At 38.8% G+C, this 11893-nt stretch overlaps 1 long non-coding RNA gene and 1 other non-coding gene across 2 annotated transcripts; both read left to right on the forward strand.

The window, feature by feature from the left end:
* The first annotated feature begins 646 nt into the window (after positions 1 to 646).
* On the forward strand, positions 647 to 7650 carry LOC121243867. Its single transcript, XR_005936313.1, has 3 exons — positions 647 to 691; positions 4658 to 4683; positions 7557 to 7650. It is a non-coding gene; the product is annotated as an uncharacterized LOC121243867 (long non-coding RNA).
* Positions 7651 to 11453: 3803 nt separating this feature from the next.
* Positions 11454 to 11536, forward strand: LOC121245159. The gene has a single exon (XR_005936566.1). It is a non-coding gene; the product is annotated as a small nucleolar RNA U83 (small nucleolar RNA).
* The last annotated feature ends 357 nt before the right edge of the window (positions 11537 to 11893 follow it).

An 11893-nucleotide genomic window follows, 5' to 3' on the forward strand; every position in this document is an offset into this window, starting at 1 on the left:
TAAACACATGAACATGTATGCAATCATGCAAAAACCCAATTTTCTTTACAAACATGATCATGCGTGCAATATGCGATGTACATGAACAAGCCATAACCAACAACCAACAACCACAATTCACAATGCAAACAAACACACAACAACTCCATCCACAATCCATCCGACCCCCAAAACTCCTCGGACTCAGTCCGGCAAAACAAACCAATTCACAGATAATATGTGTTAGTGCAAAAATATATTTAAATCATGAAAGTTCTTTAAGGAAAATATTTACAGCGCTATAATATGATTTCTGGAGGATCACGGAGTTGCAAAAGGTAGCGACTCAGCAACAACACAGTGTAAAATACACTGTGGCCGTGGGTCTCAAATACCCACTTTTCAACTGGGATAAACTAAGACCCAAAATTGATAGGGTAGGGCCTAGAGAGGTCGGTGAAGCCAATGGTGATGGTGGTTTGCCGTGGGTGGCAGAGCAAGGGGTGGTTTTAGGCCAAAGATGCACAAATCGGAAATGGGCTTGGTGGGGCTTCACCGGTGACGGATTGGAGCTGGGGTTGAGTCCATTGGGTTGTTAGAAGGTCGGGGATGAAGTAGTGAAGAAATGGTGGCCGGAGGTGGCGCGACGGCGGCGCAACGGAGCAAAGAATGGCGCGGCTTCGTGGGGTGCGTGCGGGCTACCGGCGACGAGGTAGGGGCTGGGATTTGGGGATTGAGGTCGCCGGAGGGAGGGGGAGCTGGTCGGCCGGGCGGTGTCGCACACGACGGCGTGACGGCAGCGGACTGGGTGAAGGTGACGGACACGGGGAGAGAGAGGGAGCTGGGTCGCGCGGGGAGGGGGGAAAGCAGGGGAAAAAGAAAAAAAAGAAAGGAAAAGAAAAAAAAAAAGAGGAAAGAGAAATTGGAGTGAAAGAAATGAGGTCCAGTCCTCACATCTTGAGTCACGAAAATGATCCAACGGAAATGATTTTAAAACAGCAAATCAATTAAAATAATTTAAACGTAATGATACAATGAAAATAAAATAATTAAATTCCACAATCAATTAATTTTAAAGAAGAACAATTTAAATGTATAACAATAAATAAATATTAAGAAAACATAACAATTTAATTCCCACAATTTAAAGATCATAAAATAAGCCATTTAAAATATCCGATAATTATAAAAGAAGAGAATAAATTTTGAATAAATAAATAAAAATGCTTCATTAAAAATGCACTAATTTACGGGGTGTTACGTCCTCCCCCCTTAAAATAAAATTTTGTCCTCGAAATTTGTAGAGTCAAACATCACGCTAAAACAGGATACATGATACAACCAGAACACGCTTGAGACAACATGCTATCACCAACGCCCAAAAACGTAAGTAATGCTCTCTCAAGTCTACTTCCATAGGCAATTCCATCATACTCACATTAGACTTCCAATGGCATCTTACGTCTAGTATTCTTAGGGTGGCTATGTTATCCAAAATCTCCATTTTTACAAGAACCTTAATACAAATCGAATAAATTCCAATGATTAATAACTCCATACAATAATCAGTGCTAACCTCAATCAACTCCTATGCTACAACTTCTAAACCTCCATTGAATTCGACCTTCAGTAACCTAATGCCTACTCCCAAAGTTAATCATCAATCCACCAAAGGAAAGTATAGCCTCAAAATTTAAATTCCTAGGTAATCTCAAGTCACAATTAATTCCTGTAGATAATCACAATAATTATTGCCCACCTTCATTCCATTGAGTAACCCACTTCGACTACACACTCCGATTGACTCACCAAAAACTCTAAGCCAAAATCTCTAGAATTTAATACTATTGTATTTATTCATCTTCAACACCTACCTAAGACACTTCTTCCAAGCCAAAAATGAGACAACGACCCCTGTACTCTCCGAAATGCATACACACTTACCACTACTACGCATCGATCTTATGCACACTTAGCTAGAACCAATAATCCTCCATACGTGCAAGCGATCCATCACTACCATTTCTATTATCCGGGCCTATATCCTCAAAATCAACAAGAATCATTTCCTACGTCCGCACCATCTATTATTCCTTAAAATTAATACGGATTAAATCCTCAACCTGTCACTAACTTCGAGCTAAAACCAATCATTATCTGAACTAGATCAACATCTTCAATCCTCAGAAAATACCCAAACTAGATCATTATCTTCCATCTCCAAAGAAGTTCTCTACTGAAAAATTCTCATATTTAGTAATTCAACTCTGATCATTCCCATTTTAATTCAGCCATTCAACTCTGCAATTCTAAAACCTTAACTAGATAAAAATCATTTCCTGAAATCTTGAAGATCAATGACCTTAATTCTAGAACATTCACCTTATAAAACTTGTAAATTCTAAAACCCCAAATGTTTCCAAATTACTTATCAAGGTCGACAAGATCGAAAATTTCTAATCTAAGTAATCCCTTAATTGCTTGTTGAACCTACCACCTTAAATCCAATAAACTTGTTTCCTAAAAACTAAGGGACCTCAAACCTTAGATGACCTTCTGAAAAATCTAACCTTGAAATTCGTTGAACTTACAACCTCCTACTCCATAAACTCACTACATAATTTTTTTCTTACGGAGGCTACGACCTCAATTAACCTAAGCGATTTAAAACTATTTCCCTCCTTAGCAGCAACTTGAGTTCCTACTCCAAATAGTTCACCCAAACCATGTCGTTCCCTTCAATCCGCGATATAATGAAAACAACCCAAGCCGATAAAAGTTCAAGCCGACTACACTAAATATTCAAGCCTAACAATGGCATTCACAGTCGTACCATCTTCCTGCCATAGCACAACCTTTAACCCCACTTCAAATCAAGCAAATTAAAATACAACTGTAGCAAAATAAATTAAAATACGACAATACAACATAAAATAAAATAGAATAAAATCAACAATAAAATATCATAAGACAAAATGAAGAAAACAATGAAGTAGTACACAATAAAATAATAGAGACAACTAAAATGGCCTACCATAAAATAACATAGTTAAACAAAATAAAGTAACATAAAATAAAATAAATAACCAACCAAAGTAACAATAAAATAATATAAATAAAGCAATTACAATAATATACTTGAAATTAAATAATTTAACTTACAACTTTAAAAATAAAAATTTATGGTACTTCACCTAAGGGACATGTGGGTTTACCCAGAGCCGAACTGCTCTGATACCACCTGTGACGCCTTGACTCCCACGTACAAAACAAGGGGAATCGTGACGTCGGGATGATGACATTACGGTCACGCATTCTAACGAAATGTGCTCAAGTGTGTGTGCAACATGCAAATGTGCACAATAAAAATTCGCAGCAGATATTATAATAGTCAACTAAGTACCAGAATTTTAAATACAAATATTCGACACAATTTATCTTTAAAGAGTTATACAGTCATCCCAAATATATTACAAAGGCAATATATAAATTGATAAAAACATAACTTGCTAAACAGGAGCAATCTCAGATCACTCCACCAACGGAGCCAAGCTAAGGCTCGTCATCATCATCTGCATCAAAATCTGCGATACCATAAAATGGTACCACAGGTAAGTATAAACCAAACAACTCTCGGGATAAAAATACATTAATGCAACCAACAATATGACAAAATACATGTAGTCATAAAATACCATTTTTTCCAGAAAATAATTATTTTCAACACACACCAAAAATCCCATTTTGGCCCAAAAATATAGTTTGTCATTTTCCCAGAAAATGATTCACACAAAACAACCCATTTATCAGACACTGTAGGCAGGAATCGCAGGCTGAACTCTACCACCGTCCCTGCTTACCACCATCTCTACCGCGTGCACCGTAGGCAGGAATCGCAGGCGGGACACAACCACCATCCCTATCGCGTGCACCGTAGGCGGGAATCGCAGGCAGAACTCTACCACCATCTCTGCCTACCACCATCCCTATAGTCTCTTTTCCTTTTACTCACATGAGAATCTTATTTTCAATAAACACATGAACATGTATGCAATCATGCGAAAACCCAATTTTCTTTACAAACATGATCATGCGTGCAATATGCGATGTACATGAACAAGACATAACCAACAACCAACAACCACAATTTACAATGCAAACAAACACACAACAACTCCGTCCACAATCCATCCGAACCCCGAAACTCCTCGGACTCAGTCCGGCAAAACAAACCAATTCATAGATAAAATGTGTTAGTGCAAAAATATATTTAAATCATGAAAGTTCTTTAAGGAAAATACTTACAGCGCTATAATATGATTTCTGGAGGATCACAGAGTTGCAAAAGGTAGCGACTCAGCAACAACACAGTGTAAAATACACTGTGGCCGTGGGTCTCAAATACCCACTTTTCAACTGGGATAAACTAAGACCGAAAATTGATAGGGTAGGGCCTAGAGAGGTCGGTGAAGCCAATGGTGGTGGTGGTTTGCCGTGGGTGGCGGCGCAAGGGGTGGTTTTAGGCCAAAGATGCACAAATCAGAAATGGGCTTGGTGGGGCTTCTCCGGTGACAGATCGGAGCTGGGGTTGGGTCCATTGGGTTGCTAGAAGGTCGGGGATGAAGTAGTGAAGAAATGGTGGCCGGAGGTGGCGCGACGGCGGGCTACTGGCGGTGAGGTAGGGGCTAGGATTTGGGGGTTGAGGTTGTCGGAGGGAGGGGGAGCTGGTCGGCCGGGCGGTGTCGCGCACGGCGGAGCGACGGCGGCAGTCTCGGTGAAGGTGATGGACACGGGGAGAGAGAGGGAGAGAGAGGGAGCTGGGTCACGCGGGGAGGGGGGGAAAGCAGGGGAAAAAGAAAAAAAAGAAAGGAAAAGAAGAAAAGAAAAAAAAAAAGAGGAAAGAGAAAATGGAGTGAAAGAAATGAGGTCCAGACCTCAAATCTTGAGTCACGAAAATGATCCAACGGAAATGATTTTAAAACAGCAAATCAATTAAAATAATTTAAACGTAATGATACAATGAAAATAAAATAATTAAATTCCACAATCAATTAATTTTAAAGAAGAACAATTTAAATGTATAACAATAAATAAATATTAGGAAAACATAACAATTTAATTTCCACAATTTAAAGATCATAAAATAACCCATTTAAAATATCCGATAATTATAAAATAAGAGAATAAATTTTGAATAAATAAATAAAAATGCTTCATTAAAAATGCACTAATTTACGGGTTGTTACACATAAACAATTGATTAAACGAGTCTCCACACACGAGAGCAATCCCATATCACTCCTCCAAAGGAGCCAAGCTTAAGGCTCGTCATTCACATCTGCATCAAAAGCTGCGATACCATAAAATGGTACCACAGGTAAGTAATAATTCAAATAACTCTTGGGATAAAACGCATTAATACAACCAAACAAACCGATCCTAAAACCTCATTTTTCTCAAAAATTATTATTTTCCAACACACGCCAAAATCCCAATTTCGCCCAAAAATATAATTCGTCATTTTTTCAGAAAATGATTCACACAAAAATCAACCATTTATCAGACACTGCAGGTGGGACTATACCACCATCCCTACCGCGTGCACCGTCGGCGGGAATCACAGGTGAGAAACAACCACCATTCCTGCTTACCACCATCCCTATCGCGTGCACCGTAGGCGAGAATCGCAGGTGGGACTCCATCACCATCCCTACAGTCTCTTTTCCTTTTTCTCAAACCAGTCCATTTAGTCATTTCAAACACACTCAGAATCATTTCACATGAAAATCTAATTTTCAAATAAACATATGAAAACTCAGTTTTTGTGACGCCCCGACTCCCACGTACAAAAGACAAGGGAATCGTGACGTCAGGATGGTGACAACACGGTCACGCATCCCAACGAAATGTGCTCAAGTGTGTGTGCAACATGCAAAGGTGCACAATAAAAGTCGCAGCGGATAATATAAATAAGTCAACTAAGTACCAGAAATTTAAATACAAATATTCAACACAATTTATCTTTAAAAAATATACAGTCATCCCAAATATAATACAAAAGGTAAATACATAAATTGATAAAAACATAACTCACTAAACAGGAGCAATCCCAGATCACTCCTCCAAGGGAGCCAAGCTAAGGCTCGTCATCATCATCTGCATCAAAATCTGCGATACCATAAAATGGTACCACAGGTAAGTATAAACCAAACAACTCTCGGGATAAAAATACATTAATGCAACCAACAATATAGCAAAATACATTTAGCCATAAAATATCATTTTTTTCCAGAAAAATGATTATTTCCAACACACGCCAAAAATCCCATTTTGGCCCAAAATATCCGTAAAACATTTTCCCATAAAATGATTCACACAAACAATCCATTTATCGGACACTGTAGGCGGGAATCGCAGGCGGGACTCTACCACCGTCCCTGCTTACCACCATCCCTACCGCGTGCACCGTAGGCGGGAATCACAGGCGGGACACAACCACCATCCCTGCTTACCACCATCCCTATCGCGTGCACCGTAGGAGGGAATCACAGGCGGGACTCTACCACCATCCCTGCTTACCACCATCCCTACAGTTCCTTTGCACACAATGAATACTTAATAGAGCACTGTAGGCGGGAATCACAGGCGGGACACAACCACCATCCCTGCTTACCACCATCCCTACAGTCTCTTTTCCTTTTACTCACATGAAAATTCAATTCCAATAAATACATGAACATGTATGCAATCATGCGAAAACCCAGTTTTCTTTATAAACATGATCATGCATGCAATATGCGATGTACGTGAACAAGTCATAACCAACAACCACAATTCACAATGCAAACAAACACACAACTCCGTCCACAATCCATCCGACCCCCGAAACTCCTCGGACTCAGTCCGGCAAAACAAACCAATTCACAGATAATATGTGTTAGTGCAAAAATATATTTAAATCACGAAAGTTCTTTAAGGAAAATACTTACAGTGCAATATAATAATTTCCGGAGGATCTCGAAGTTGCAAGTGGTGATTTCTGAGCAACACCACAGTGTAAAATACACTGTGGCCGTGCGTCACAGATACCCACTTTTCAACGAGGACAAACGAAGACCCAAAAATGGTAGGGTAGGGCCTAGAGAGGTCGGTGAAGCCAATGGTGGCGGTGGTTTGCCGTGGGTGGCGGCGAAATGGGCGGTAGAAGACCAAAATGCCCAAATCGGAAATGTAGTTGGTGGAGCTTCACCGGTGACGGATCGGAGGTGGGGTTGGGTCCAATGGGTTTCCAAGAGGTCGGGGATGAAGTGGTAGGAAGATGGTGGCCAATGGCGGTGCGACGGCGGCGCAACGTCGGAAAAGATGCCGCGGCTTCGAAGGGCTACTGGTGGTTAACGGCGGCACAGATGGAGGTGAGGTTGGTGGGGTGAGGTCGCCGGCGGCTGGGGAAGCTAGCGGGCTGGGCGGTGAAGGCCACCGCCGGCTCACGGCGGCACTGGCGTGAAGGTGGCCCGCGGCTTCGTGGGGTGCGTGTGGGCTACCGGCGGCGAGGTAGGGGCTGAGATTTGGGAGGTGAGGTCGCCGGAGGGAGGGGGAGCTGGTCGGCTGGGCGGTGTCGCGCACGGCGGCGCGACGGCGGCGGGCTGGGGGAGAGGAAGAACGGACGGAGAGAGAGGGAGGGAGAGGGAGTTGCGCGGGAAGGAGAAAATAAAGAAGAAAAAGAAAAGAAAGAAAAGAAAAAAGAAGGAAAGAAAAATGGAGGGAAAAGAAATGAGGTCCAATCCTCATAACTTGGGTCACAAAAATGATCCAACGGAGATGATTTTAAAACCACAAGTTAAATAAAATAATTTAAACGTAATGGTAAAGTCAAATTGAAATAATTAAATCCCACAGTAATTAATTTAAATATTAAAAGCAATTTAAATGCATAACAATAAATAAATATTTGGAAAGCACATAAAAATAATTTTCACCAAATTAAAATCATAGAAATAAACTTACTAAAAATCCAACCAATTTTAAAATAAGAGGATAAATTTTTGAACAATCAAAAATAATCCTTCAGTAAAAATACACTGAAATACGGGGTGTTACAGTTTTCAATAAACACATGAACATGAATGTATGTACACGAAAACTCAGTTTTATTTACAAACATGATCATGCGTGCAATATGCCATGTACATGAACAACGCCATAACAACAACCAACAATGCAAACCAAACACACAACAACTCCGTCTACAATTCATTTGACCCTCGAACTCCTCGGACTCAGTCCGGTATAACCAACCAGTTCACAGATAAAATGAGTTAGTGCAAAAATATATTTAAATCACGAAAATTCTTTGAAAAAATATTTACAGCGCTATATAGTGATTTCCGAAGGATCACGGAGATGCAAAAGGTGGCGACACAGCAACGTAACAGTGTAAAATACACTGTGGTCGTGGGTCTCAAAAACTCACTTTTGAATGGAGACAAACCAAGATCCAAAATTGATAGGGTAGAGCTTAGGGATGTCGGTGAAACTAGTGGTGGTGGTGGTTTGCCGTGGGTGGCGGCGTAGGAGGCGGTTTTAGGCCAAAAATGTCAAAAACGGAAATGGAGTTGGATGTACTTCACCGGTGACGGATCGGGGCTAAGGATGGTGCTTTGGGTTGCTAGGAGGTCAAAGATGATGTGGTGAAGAAATGGTGGCCGGAGGTGGCGCGATGGCGGCGTAAGGAATGCCGCGGCTTTGCATCGTGTGTGGATAAGAACGACAGAACGAGAGGAGCTGGAATTTGGGAGGTGGGGTCGCCGACCAATGAGGAAGCGAACGGTAGGGGCAGTGATGGACACGAGCGGCGCACGACGGCGCTGTGGGTGGAGGAGAAAACGGACGGGGGAGAGAAGAAAGCAGGTCGCGCGCGCGGGGGAAGAGAGAAAGAAGAAAAAGAAATGGAGAGAAAGAAAAGAAAAAGAAAAGAAAAAGGGGAAAAAGAAAAGTGAAGGGAAAGAAATGAGCTACAATCCTCACATCTTGGGTCACAAAAATGAACCAACAAAAATAATTTCAAAACAATAAGTTAAATAAAATAATTTAAACGTAATGATAAAATGAAGATAAAATAATTAAATCCAACAATCAATTAATTTAAAATAAAGAACAATTTAAATGCATCACAATAATAAATATTAAGAAAACATAGCAAATTAATTTTCACAATTTAAAGATCATAAAATAAACCATTTAAAATATCCGATAATTTTAAAACAAAAGAATAAATTTTTGAATTAATAAAAATAATCATTCAATAAAAATACACTAAAATACGGGGTGTTACACCGGTTCATATAAATATATAAACATATTTTATTTTTTTTATTATATAAAATATTTTTATTTGATTTTTTATATTATATATAATTTTTATATCTAAAATATATAATTATATATAAAATAATCTTGTATTATATGCCAAATTACCAATTACAATATCATTAAATTTTAAAATCCTATATAAATAACTATATATTATCACTATAGTCTATAGTATTAGTGGTTATACTAATGCAATATCACTATATATTATGATATAATATAATATATCACTATATTATATATTATAATATACTACAATATATTATCACTATATTACTATGTACTATAATATATATATATAGTATATTATATATGCTATATATAATATATCGGAAAAATCAGACCCAAACTGGTAAAACTGGAAGTACCAGTCTAGGGGTGTAACCGGTACAATTTCGGTTCTAAAAAATTCGATTTTAGATATATTTTAAATTTTAAAATATATTTAAAATCGGATTGAATCGGACTGATTACACCTCTAACGATTGGCATGTAGATCATGTGCATATACCAAGACAACAAATTTTGATATTGATGGGACATCTCTCTCATGATTTTTTTTTCCTTCTTCTTACTACTTTTGTCTTTATCGGCAGGACAGAAGAGATTGTGTAATTGTTATAATGCACCAAAAACCTGGAAATTATTAGGTAATTATTAAGTACTATATAATGCCCTCATCTTATTACAAAATGTTATGGATTAAAATTGCTTATATAAATACAAATTCTTATCAAGTGGTTGTGTTTTGTGACCACCTAATTAGAGCATTGGCAATGGCCTAGCCATTAGCCAATGCAAGTTCAAATTAGAAAGAAATATGAGAAAAAACTCCAGCGTTGGTCTAGCTAAACTTCATAAATTTTACATTTCTGCTACAGTAAATATTAGCAGCTCTCTATACTTGGCGAGGAACTGTACACAGGCCAAGCTATTTTTTTTATCATTTCTGCCTCCCGCTCTTTCTTTCCCTCGATTTTATTCTTCTTCATCCCAAAACCCTCATTTCATCTATCTTGATTTTTTTTCTCCCAAAACTCTGTCTTCGCCCTTTTTCCCCCGAAGCTCCCTTCTCTTCTTTGCCCTTTTCTTCTTCAATCCACAAGCCATAATCTCCCTTTTCTTCTTCAACCCGCAAGCCATAATCTTCTAGCCCCATTCTTGCTGAGACGTCGCTCTTCCCCAGCCCGCAAGTGTCCCTTTCTCTCCAGCGGTCGCCTTCTCCAACGGTTGCCGTCGTCTTCGTTCTCTCCAACGTAAGTCCCTCTTCCTCGCTCTTCTCTCCCTCTTCTCTCTGATTTCTTTTTCATTTTTTGCCCTTCTCTTTGTTCCTTCTTCTTATTTTGTGCTTTTGATTTGTGGGTTTTGTTTTGATTGTATGCGTTTTGTTAGAAATACTGCTCCTGCTTGGTTTGTCAAGAAAACACAAAAAAATAGTGAAGTTTCGTGTTGCTTTCCAAATCCAAATTAGTAAAGGGATGGGCTAGATGGCCTTGCCTTATCCTTCTCATAATTAAAAAAAAATAAAATTAGGCTGCAAAACTTTGATTACACATAGTCCATGGGTTTTTCTTTTCTTTCTATATGCATTATGGTTTATTGGAGATGTGTCGATTTCTATGACTTTCTTGATTCTGGTTTTGATTTCATGTCGATTCTGGTTTTGATTTGTTGGGGAATGGTTTCCTTCCGATTCTCCAACAATCTAAGCAGATTTAATGTTTGGGTGAATGGCTGAGAGAACGAGGCTAAAGAGATGGCTGCAGTATATTTTCTTAATGTTTGGGTGAAGTATATATTTCATCACAAGACCGAGTACATGAGGGACATGCACACTGAAACATGATTCATTGTGCATAATCACAAAAAGGAGACAGCAATGGTGGAAACCCAACTCTCTGAGGCCTGCTGTATGGTTGCTGGGAAAACTGATAAATAGATATCTAATTTTGGGTTTTGTTAGTTTTGGTTTCAAATGCATGAAGTTAGTTTGTAGTTGCAGAGTAAAAGCTGATCTTTTTATTAGATTTATTTATGTTGGTGGTTCAACTGTACAATTATCGATTTGCCATAAACTGAATATTAGTGTTGTTTAATTAAATTGCAGCCAATGATGAAACAAATGGTATTTGTACAACGTATGACAGTTCATGATTGCATTAATACCTACTGCCTTCGTTCTGAGGCCTTGCATTTCTTTTTTAATTGTGCAATTACTTCCTTTAGTTTTCTTTTGAATGAGGGTTGATTGATATGTTTCTTATATTTTATGGATAGCATATGGGCACTACAACACAATTGCTTTTTAGTGACGGTTAGGAAATTGTGACAGTCCCTAGACCCTCACTAAAAGGCATTTTCTGTGACAGTTTATGGAAACCGTCACTAAAGATAGAATGAGATTTTTTTACGTTCCAACGTATGGGAAATATGCGTTCGAACGTTACATATACGTTCAAACATTATGTCTGTTTACGTTTGAACGTAAAATGTTTTGGCGCAACCGTTCGAATGTTATTAATTTTACGTTCAAACGTAAAATGTT

This window comes from Juglans microcarpa x Juglans regia, chromosome 8S (genome assembly GCF_004785595.1).
Source record: "Juglans microcarpa x Juglans regia isolate MS1-56 chromosome 8S, Jm3101_v1.0, whole genome shotgun sequence".
NCBI lineage: Eukaryota > Viridiplantae > Streptophyta > Magnoliopsida > Fagales > Juglandaceae > Juglans > Juglans microcarpa x Juglans regia.